Source organism: Maniola hyperantus, chromosome 15 (assembly GCF_902806685.2).
Source record: "Maniola hyperantus chromosome 15, iAphHyp1.2, whole genome shotgun sequence".
Lineage (NCBI taxonomy): Eukaryota > Metazoa > Arthropoda > Insecta > Lepidoptera > Nymphalidae > Maniola > Maniola hyperantus.
Window position 1 is genome coordinate 10,681,869 of NC_048550.1, and position 12,261 is coordinate 10,694,129.

Here is a 12,261-nt window from a genome sequence, read left to right on the forward strand (position 1 = left end):
GTAGTAGTTAGATAGAACATGATTCATAGTAAGGTTTTTATATAATATAAGCACAATGTAATAAGGTACGAAGGTTTATATATTATTATCATTGTTATTCTGCTATTTCTTTCAATAGATGAGAATGATTCCAGTTAGTCCTATTATTATCTTCCAAAGGAACATCAACGGTTGATTCGATTAATTAATATAACTAGGTATTACTAATATTGTAAGGTATATTGGCTGCCTGTTATTGGAAAGCTTTGATCATGTTTTAAGCTCACAAAAGCTTCATCTAAGAAGTGTTGTAGGTAACTTAATATTCAAGACGTAAACTAAACAACAGAGTATAGATTATCCTATTAAATTTCACTCTAGATTGCATTGAGCAATAAATTTTAGACTTTAAAAACAAATAAGAATGATAATAATACAATATCACATCTCAAATTTTTATTTAATTATAGTAGGTGCCTACTCGTTTGTTTCCAATTAATGGTTCACTAAAGCAACCCAAGCCCAATGTAGCCCTTATGGCCTCTTCCTAAAACTTTAAAGTGTTGTCTTAGCGGGCTAGCACGAGGGCTGTGCGGGTGTGCGGAGCGTCCCCACCCCGTTTGCCATCTTGACCTGTCGCGTACTAGCTACGAATACATAGTATAAAACAGAACGCGCAGGAGCGTAAAGGGGTTAATATTCAAGTTTCTGATAATAGTGTCTCTCAGAAAAGGTTCCTATTATTATGTAAATATTATACATACAGGTCACCCGTGCGGAACCGGGGAAAGGCAGCTAGACATTATTTTCTAATAGAAAAGGGCTAGTTATTTTTACATAATATTTACTAGAGTTGAACGCCTAAGGTTTTTTCCCTTTCGAACACGTTGATAACTAATTTTTCGTAATCAGCAATGAAAATAAATAAGATTACTACCTACCGACTTTTTCTGCAAGCAGGTAGATACTTACCTTAGTATTAAAATATATTTAGCAAGTTACGGTCTAGGTAAAGTAGTTTCCTTATTATCGCAGTTGCTAAAGTACCCTTAGTTTAATTAACTGCCCTGTCCACAGCCTCTAACTTTTGCCCTTAGGTACCGGAGCGGGTGAAAGCACAAACTTTGTCATTGACCTGCGTCACTATAATGAGTTGAGGATTTTAGTAGCTCCTCTCAGGTGTAGAATATTTCTATGGAAAAATAAAAATTGGTAGTCAGTGGCCAGTGAGAACTGCCGTTAGAATTGAAAACTCTGTCACTCTCCACTGCTATACCCATGCAAAAAATCACTTCGTTCCGTTGCTCTATTGCGAGGTGATTGAATGACAAACCAATAAACCAACAAACAAACACACTTTCGCATTTATAATAATTAGGGTAGTTACTGAATAAGGGTACTGATTCGTTTTGATTAGTCACTGTAAAATCTAATGATTTCTAATTTACCTAATTGAATTGGATCTAACATAGGTATCCGTCTCGACTATTAACACTAATTAGCCACATAAAATCTAGTCCAAAACGGCTTTAATTTAGCGTTATGCCCGATTTAACTTGAGCGGCTTTTACTGCACGGGATCTTAATTAAATCCTTTACGTTGGTGTGATGGTCGGCTCCGTCGGATAGGGATACCTATCAGGGCGCTCCATTCCTAAAACGAAGGCACAACGCTATACCTAATAATAATTATATATCAAAAATCCATATCCATACGAATATTATAAATGCGAAAGTGTGTCTGTCTGTCTGTCGGTGTGTCTGTCTGCTAGCTTTTAACACGGCCCAACAGTTTAACAGATTTTGATGAAATTTGGTACAGAGTAAGCTTACATCCCGGGGAGGGCTACTTTTTATCCCGGAAAATTAAAGAGTTCCCACAGGATTTTTAAAAAACCTAAATCCACGCGGACGAAGTCGCGGGCATCATCTAGTATTATATAAAAGGTAAAGGTGACTGACTAACTGATCTATCAACGCACAGCTCAAACTACTGGACCGATCGGGCCGAAAGGCATGCAGATAGCAATTACGACGTACACATCTATAAGAAAGGATTTTTGAAATTTTTTTATCTTGAGGGGATAAAATAGGGGTTTGAAATTTGTGTAGTGCACGCGGACGAAGTCGAAGAAACTATAATTTCTTACATACAAAACACATTGTGATCAGCGATCAGTGTGTGTTATCTACGTGAAAGCAATTGTAAACCATAGTGGCTGAACTTGTGGTCGATTTCTTTTTATTATGTTGACTTGCTCATCCCAAAATTATGCGTGAAATTCTATAATTCCACGCTTGGTACGTACTTATCACAATCAGTTCGCTGAGTTTGACTTATTTTACCTATCAAACAATAAATTTAAAAAGGAATTAAGAAACTATCATCGTAAAAAAAAAGTAGCTAACATCTTAATATGCATGCAATCACACTCTCCCACTTACACACACACACACATACACACACGCACACACACACACACAAGCACACACTAACACACGCATACACACACACACAAGCATACACACACTGTTGTAATTTTATTATTGTATATACTTACCTACATTTATTCTAAATCTATTCTGTTAAAATAGTTTTAATTATAATTTTAAGTAGGTACCTAATCTCTTTTGGCCTTCTGTTCTGTTATACCTAGATTTAAATTTAAATAATAATTATGTATTTACGCTGTTGATTACTTTCAAATAAACAAAAAATAAAAAAATAAAATAAAAAAATTGCTTACCTACTAATTTCTTGGAACAACTTCGCTTTACTATGCCAACTTACCTTTGCAATCTACTCTAAAAATAATTACCTCGCTCCACGAGGACATCACAGGGGAAACGTTGGCATAGCTATAACGATATTCATACAAATAAAAGCATTCATGCACCCGTGTCAGCTATATACGCTGCGGTTTATATAGAACTGGAGGAAGCGGAGCGCTTCGGCCGCTTACGAAACCAGTATTTCGTAACCAGTAACGTAAGTAAAATATTTTGTCTTACTACGAAACCAGTTACGTATGAAGACTTTTTTATCTTAGTACGATACCATTATTTCGTGCTACGTAACCAGTATCGAACAAAGAATATTTTTTCTCATTACGTAAACAGTCAAGACATTTTCACAAGGTGATGTAGCACTGTCTTATGTCTCTTCCACATAAAAATTTTATTTATCAAAAATCCAATTACGGCCACAGCAGCCAATCTCAATGAAGACTAGCCAACTACGCTGAGATTATAGAGCACAAAATATGTGTGCTTGTGAAGTACCTACAATCTCTCCTTCACTCTCATAATTCGATGTGACAGCAATCCGACATGATCAGAGAAATATCAGTAGGAGTTCACGTACACGTGGGTACAACACCGCTAACTTTCCAACTTCGGGTTGCAGTAGTTTTTTTTTGACAGAAAATTTTATGTTTTTGAACCGACCCGGGACTCAAACCCGCGACCAGGATCCGCAGCCAAATAAACTACACAATAGACCAACAAAGCAGTCAAAAGAAGGCGTAGATTATAAATTGCACTGAAGAAAAGACTTCAGTGCAATTTATAATCTACGCCCTTGCCTAATTTGTGCGCTAGGTATTTCTATATCCCGTTTTGCGTTATATCACAGCACTTTTCGATTAGAGAATGCTCACTCTGCAAAGACGTTTAATAAAATATAATGCCTCCTGTTACGAAGCAATAAAGTGCGATTCAGCTCGCACAACGCTGCGGCATAAAGTTCAATAAACACCTCTCTTTCTATCGCGTATACTCTTATCTCTTATCTCACTCGTAGATATATTTCTCGGATCACGTGACCAAGTGAGACCAGTCTGGTGAAGGATACATCCACGCCATGTTTCCGCCTTCGCTTCTTCTATATAAACTACCCCTAAGACTGAATTTCCCCCTATAGTCCTCGTAATTACAATGAATTTCACCCCACACACGTGATACGACGGTTTCCTTTTATGAGAATTGTAAGCGATTTTAAATGTTGCTGTCGCTTAGCGCTCTTATAGATACCGTTTAGATATATTTTTCCATACTAATTATGTTCATAGGTCTGTAAGTACGACTGTCAAAACAAGGTCAAGGTTGAGGTCATTATAAGTCGTCCGATACCGATAGATACCGTCGAAACTGTTGGTACGACGGTATCAATCGGCCGACTTCCATTACTGAACATAGGTATCTTGTAAGGACTTTTATAGTAGTATGGTTAGTATCGTTGAAAGTCCTTGAGTAGAGACCGCGTAGGTAGGTATACCTAAGCAAGCATAGTGTGGAACACCCTCCAGCACGATGGACCGACGCTTTAAAGAGGATGGTGGGAAGTGGTTAGATGAGGAAGGCTGAGGCGCGGGTGTGGTGGCGCTCTTTAGGAAAAGCCTATGTCCAACAGAGGATGTCCACAGGCTGATGATGATAATGATGATAATGATGATATTGATAGATGGATTGGTAGACTCAGAAAACCATCGTTTAGTGAACTTGATTTCAATGGCGAAGATTCGGGCAAAGGATAGTTGAAAAATTAATATTTCTTTAATCAAAAAACGACTTGGCACCTAAACAGCGGACTCTTAACATATTCCTGAAAATATTCCTAATGACCTACTATACTTAGGAATGGTTCGCTTTTGCCTGAGAGACTTTACAGGCTGTTCAGTACGACACCACTGCTTACGAGGGTTGGGTCGCTGCCAAACATTTTGTTTATTTCGATAAAAACCATAAAAGTGCCGGCCTTCGAGCGATAGCCGTAAACTGATGAAAAAGCTACGCCGTAGACCCGTAGATAATACATCGTAGACGCGGCGTAGCAAATCAAGAATGGGGTAAAAAAATTAGAATGATTATGTTATTACATAAAGGTTATATCGACAGCAAAAATTTAGCACATGAAGCGATACTCTGCACCGCCAATTAATCGTCGCCCACAACGTAATGGCACGTTTACTGGCATTGTCGTGACACGAGAAGCACTGATGTTGCTATTGTACGCGTACGTAATGCGTTGTCCTTATCCCTCTCGATTGGTTTCTGGGCCAAAGCCGAGCCGTCTGTGTCTGGAATGTGCCGGAACAATGTACGCTGAAAATATATCTACAGCAGACTTGGTACCAAAAAGTGTTTCCTTCATAAAGAGTAAATTGCATAGTCCAAGTTAAATAGTAAGGTCATTCTTTTAAACGAGGTTCCCAAGCTGTAAATTAAGTTTCATGATATTCTACTTTCAAGAAGTTGCCAACTTAGATTGACTTCCTTGAAAAGTTCGTAGAAACTTTCGAATTGGTCCAGTCCAGCGGCCATTTTTGAGAAATCAATTATTTAAGATTGTTATTCTTTGGCTCAATAAAAAGTGCAAGAATCAACGACCTCTATGGTAGGTACTACCACACACTAGATCGGTCATTCCCAACATTTTTTTTTGCGGACAGGAACTCGTTTTTTGATGCCCAGTGCATGGACATAGGAAGTTATAATTCTGGTCCAGTGACATACTAATTTTGGCAGCTTCATAGGACATGATTTTTGTTTAAAATCTAAAACTCAAAGATGGGCTTTTTTGCTATAATATTGGTACCTTCAAAAGAAGAGTAAATAGGTATCTAGGCAGAACCACTCCACCTTAGACTGCATCTGTATAGATAAAGACTGGAGAGTGACATAGGCTACTTTTACAATATTACTCTTTTACTCACGGAAAATCAAAGAATTCCCACGGGATTTTTAAAAGACCTAATTCCACGCGGACGAAGTCGCGGGCATCAGCTAGTGCAAACATAAAATAAATGATTCGACGTTTTCAGAGGGAAAGTTTGAAACACAGCTAGATTTACCGTGACCTGGTTCCACACATAAAGCAAGCCAAACTAGGCAAGTTTCTGTTTTCATCAACATTAAGAGACTTTGACATTGGACTCGTGGATTTTGGAGTTGCCTTCCATTTTGTACATTGTCTCATTGTGCACATAGGTACATTGTTTACTTAATCTTGTCTACATCTGTGTAGAAAACATATTTTGACAAATATATATATTTTTTAATTCAGATAAAAGTTAGCCCTTCACTGCAAACTCACGTGGTGGTAAGCGATGATGCAGTCTAAGATGTATGCGCGGCAGTGGCGTGCAGTTCATAGAGGCATAAACGCACTGCTTACCCTCATTGTAATAAATCAATGCTTATTTTTATTATAACCTGCCGTAAAATAAGTTCTTACCTAAATGCATACCCTGGCTTGAACTCCTGTGCACGCCACTGATGCGCGGGCTAACCTGGAAGGGGTATGTATGGCAGTCATACGGGTAGGAAGAAGTCAAGTTCAAGGAAGGCTTTTACTCTTTTAAAATAAGTCTGAGCAAAGTGCACTCTCAAGTGCAATCTCAGTGCACATTAATATCTTACGCATATTCTATTTTTTTTGTACATGTCATAAAATACTGACACGGCAGTAGGTACTTTACTAAAATTACGTCTTACCCTACATATTGTATCTAAAACCTAACTAGTTATGTATTATACTAACCTAAGCTTATACATCAACTTATCGAAGAATCGGTCCATTAACTTATCTTAGTTTAAACTCTAGTCAAAAGTTTTTATTAGAACATACTTGCTTCTTGTTAATATTAATTGATCTCGTAGGTGAACACTAGACTTTATAATTTAGAAGTTTAATCAAAAGTAATGTATCTGCAAAAGATCTTGATCAATGAAGCTTAGCTTTGAACAGGCAAACTTATATTGACTTCTTTTAACTTAAAAGAACTTAGACTTCAATGGAATCAACCTCATTTCAGAGAAAAAGAGATTTAAGAATCAAGAAATTTAAAGTTTTGGTGGTGAGAGAAGTCTGCTTGTTTGTCTAAACCTAAGCCATATAAAAAATAATATCTCTATTAATATTTAAGCAATTATAATTATTATTAATCATTTAACAACAATCCGTTCCAATTCCAGCACATCGTAGGTACTCAAGCTTTTTACAGTCAAAATATTTCCCTCTCCATGTAAAGAAATTAAGAATTTTGCACAAAAACTAACAAACGCGGAGTATAGCACTTTTTGATTTTATTTCAAAGAGTAGCATTGTGTTTGTCTTATGTGTTTTTCCCTTTACTGTAATAATGTTCCAGACAATTTTGTACACAAACTGGCAAAAGCAGGGCATACCACCTTTTGATTTCATTTTAAAGAGTAGCATTCCGTTTATATGCTCTTTTCCCCACACTCGTACTTAGTGAAGACTTGAAGAGGAATAAATACATCGTCCTTTTTATTCGCTTTGCACGCCGCGCTGACTGAAGCATCATGTTTGCTTTTCATTTTAATTTACATTTCTACGTTTGAATGAAATTGCAATATCTACGAGTATTTCTAGAGTTAAAACGAGACAGATTTATGTGAGAGATATAGCTCTGTCTCGTTTTAACTCAACTTAAGTAACGATTAAGCGACTCTAATCAAAGGTGAATGATATAGTAGAGCTGTTGCAAAAGGACCGTAATGGTAAATACTTTGTCAGGGGTTGCCCTATTATTTGAGTAGATTCATCTATGAGTAGATTTCATTAAAAAATGTTTAATTCCAAAATTTTATGAAAAAAATATGCTTAATAAATGGTTTTTTTTTCTTTAGAGTTCGACAAGTATTTTGCTGGTTCTTCTCGGTAAGAAAGGCATCCCGAATCGGCGCAGTGGCAGAATCTTTTGACGAGTCAAAAGCACTTGTAAAAGATTTTTTGAATAAACAAAACTTTTTTTTTTTTTTTTTTTTTTTAATAGATATAGCGAGCAAACGAGCAGGCGGGTCACCTGATGTTAAGTGATTACCGCCGCCCATGAACATTTGCAGCACCAGAGGAGCCGCCGATGCGTTGCCGGCCTTTTAGGAATTTGTTGGTCCGCCCCTTGAATAACCCCATGTTATAATCTAGTGGGAACACCGCCGATGGGAGTTGGTTCCACAGTTTGCACGTGCGTGGAAAGAAGGATCTGGCGCAACGGACGGTCGAAGTGCACCAGACACCCAGATGGTGAGGGTGGAATTCCTTACGGTGGCGCGCGGTGCGGTTGTAGAAAAAAGAGGGTGGAATGAGGTCAAAAAGCTCTTCAGAGCACTCCCCATTATACAGGCGATAGAACACGCATAGAGAGCTAACGTCTCTGCGGTGCTCCAGGCTTTCCAACGAGCCGGTAAGTTTGGGATCGTCCACAAGTCGAACAGCCCGCCTTTGGATCCGATCAAATGGAAGGAGTTGGTACTGGGGTGCTCCAGCCCAAAGGTGGGAGCAGTACTCCATGTGAGGGCGGACTTGCGCCTTATAGAGTAGGAGCCTATGCTCAGGCGCGAAGTACCGCTTTGCTCTGTTGAGCACCCCAAGCTTTTTGGAGGCTAATTTGGCCTTGCTTTCCAAATGATCGCGGAATTGAACCTCGCTCGAAATGTGGACTCCAAGGATCCCAATGCTGTTGGAAGGTGTGAGGGGAGTGCTCTGAAAGAGAAGAGGTAATGTAAAAGGGGACTTTTTGGCGGAAAACGCGCAAACCTGTGTTTTAGATGGGTTAAATTGCACTAGGTTTTGTGCGCCCCATTCTGACACTTTACCTAGGCAGGTTTCTATGTCAGACACAAGTTTGGCTCTACACTCCTCCAGCACTGCGCGAGAACTGACTAGAACTAGAGAAACTGTTTCTATTTCTAGATAATCATAATATCAATCATAGCTTCTTGAAACACAATTTCAAACAAATAATACCTCTTCAGGGTATCGTTATCGTAACAAGCCAAATCGGATTGCCACCTGCGGTCTTTGTTTGCAGTAAGTATCTATCAGTCTTAAAGGTATACAAAATCTATACTTACTTCCATATCAATATTATACACGAATGCATCTGTTTCTTTGTCACTTCTAAGCTAGGTTTAACTAGTCTATCGAGCGTAACGAAATAAATCATTCTATATCGATGGCACTTAGTCTAAAACTCGAGATTTTGCATTAAGATTGTCCTAAACGCAAACTCTCAAGGAAAAAACCGGGAGCAGGGATTTTACGCAAGATTAATTTCTTTGAACATTTCTAAATATTTAACCTCACTTAATCACGTGACTAAGGCGGATCCCGATCTCCTTGGCTCTTGTAACATAAGAGAGAAAGAGAGAGAGAGAGAGCGAGAAAATAGATACGAGTTTGTTCGATAGAAAGAGACATGTTTGTTAAAGACCGTGGTGCAAGCTTAATTGCACTTCATGGCGTAGGTACCCAGATAATACCAAGAGTTGCTATTTATTTACCTAAACGTCTTTGTGGTCACCTTATATCTAAGGTAATGGTGTACCTACCTATTATGCGCTGATAAATGCTTGTTGGTATATTTAATATCGATATTAAAACCGACATTAAAAAGTGTTTTTTTATGCGTAAGTAATATTAAAACAATGATGATTCAGTTACCGATTTGTTTATGGAAATAAAATAATATTATTGTGGTTGCGATTTCCATTACCCGCGGTATTTTGTCAAACAATGGTTGTTTTCGAGAATTGATTATAAATTATTCGTATCACTGATAGTGTATAATTGAATTAAAGTGATATATACGATTAATTATGAAACGTATGAATGAGTTTGTTTCGATTAGGTGGTTGCGATTAGGGTCACCAAATTAATAGAAAATTATATATGTATAGAAAATTATATATGTACTGTTTAATTTTCAATTAAGTTGTTGTTTTTTTTTGTTCAGATACAAGTTAGCCCTTGACTGCAATCTCGCCTGGTGGTAAGTGATGATGCAGTCTAAGATGGCAGTAGCTAACCTGGATAGAGTATGGCAGGTTTTTTATTCAATCCACACCCCTTTGGTTTCTACACTGCATCGTGGCGGAACGCTAAATCGCTTGGCGGCACGGTTTTGCCGGTAGGGTGGTAACTAACCACGGCCGAAGCCTCCCACCATCAAAAAGTGGTGATAGCCTAGTACTTAAAGACTACGGCCTTATATTAGAGGAACCGGGGTTTAATCCCGGGCACTTTTCGGAGTTACTTGCGTTTTAAGCAATTCAATATCAGGAAAAAATCGTGAGGAAATCTGCATACCTGAAGAAAGCTCTCCATAACGTTCTCAAAGGTATGTGAAGCCTGTCAATCTGCATTTCGCCAGCGTGATGGACTAAGGCTTTAACTAGTCTCATTCCTCATCGACGGGAGACCCGTGTTCAGTTCTGGGTCGGCGATGGGTTGTGATGATAATAATGTTTGTTGTTTATTGCGAGTTGATTGTAGATACTAATAAGGCAACGTTGACCCAGGTCGGTAACTGGATTGGTTACCGCATCATAGCACGTTATGCTTTCGGTTCTGGTAATTATTAGTAGGTAGTTAACATAAGATGGAAATCCTTACTTAACATCAGATAGGTAGTGTTCTTACCACACGTATCGTTTCATCGAGATGTAATATATGTAGGTATGTGGAAGGATCTCGGAGCTCACCACTTTATTATTCCAAGAAACTCCTACCATAAGTAATTTGGTGGAAAGGAGTCACTACCTTCAATACACAGAGAAAAAAAATTCTATTGTTCCTAATAAACCGTTCTAAGTCCTTCTAAATTCCTATATTATCTAATAACCCTAGGTAGAACAATATACCTAAATGTATTGCTCTGTTTTGCGAGATAATCCAAGTTAATGATTAATTAGTTTCATGATTAAATTCATTAGTTAATTAGATTCTAAAATATTTCCGTCAGCATTTGATCCGAGGACATCTCTGTTATAATTAATTATTACGACCTTTCACCTATTGGAACTTACATAATAAAATTTCGAAGCGAAATGAGCATACCAACATTATGATTAGAATAGCCACCATGTACACTCCCACATCCACACACACACACACACACACACACACACACACACACACACACACACACACACACACACACACACACACCACACACACACACACACCCACACACACCCGCACGCACACCTACACCCACACACAGAGACACACACACACACAAAATAATTCTAGTTTGAAACTCGTATGGATCCAAAAGAAGGATGCTCGTAACATAAGTTGTCCTTCAGGTCCTATATTAATTTCAGCAGTCTGTAACATGTAAATGTTTGTTGCTGTTGTTGTTGTTATTGTGTTGTTGCAATGTTTTTGCCCCTACGGAAATGCACCCTGCATTTTGACCGAACTGTAAAAGACATAATGTTTTTCAACCAATATGATTTACTGTTGTGAGATTCAGATTATTTTACTTACCTATTCATCCGTCCTAATAAAAAAATATTTGTTTATCATTTTCCTATATACGTAAAAATCTTCTTATACTTTTGTCCCTTAGTGCCTACATATAACTATTAGCTACAGCTTACGTGTGTAGAATAATATTGTTATGCAAAACATGTATTGTTGCTTTTAAAATGGGCCCCAAGGGAAGAGGTACGCCGGCCACCGGCTCTGATTTATGACTCTTTAATGTTACATTGAAAACCGTAGGTACGTAATATATTTAAATATGGCTTCAAGGGTTTCGGTTAATACAATCAAGCAATATAGCTATCTGGTAGACTTTTAAGGACGACATTTTGTACCGATAGGTCGCACGGCCGCACTGCAACGATACCTACATTTTGTCAGTCCCAAAGAAAGACTGAAAAAACATTTATACTGTGCCAGACAATACAATACCTGCCTCGGTACTTCCGCCACACGAGCATTTGCTTAGACATAGAAACGCCAGGTTAACACTAGTTATTGTCTTATGTGCCATAATGATGTATGTAAATAAGTCCCGCAAATTGCTATTGCGCTGGAACCATGTCTCATTAACATCGAAATGACTTAATTTTGACGTCAGCTGAAATAAAAATATACCATCAGCTCGAAACTTTAGTCTAGTGCTGACGTCACTAAAATGGCGGCCACGCGCATTAGAAATTTGCGGGACTTATAATAAAAATACAAGGGCGTGCAGCGGTAATTTTCATTTGCATTTTTATACAATATGGGCCAACGACTCTACGCTGTTATCACTGTATCGCTGCAAAAACTTGCCGTGGGCTTAGAAGTCACTTGCCAGATTTAGTTCAGCGCCTTGCCATAAGATTATTAAAATAACCTATCATCTACAAAGTTGTAACTAAGTAATCAGCTATGAAAAGAGTTATACTTCGTTTCTCACTAGCTCTTCACAGTAGAATTTGTTTACCAAATCGGTGGACTTGTCATAAGAGCCACAAGTT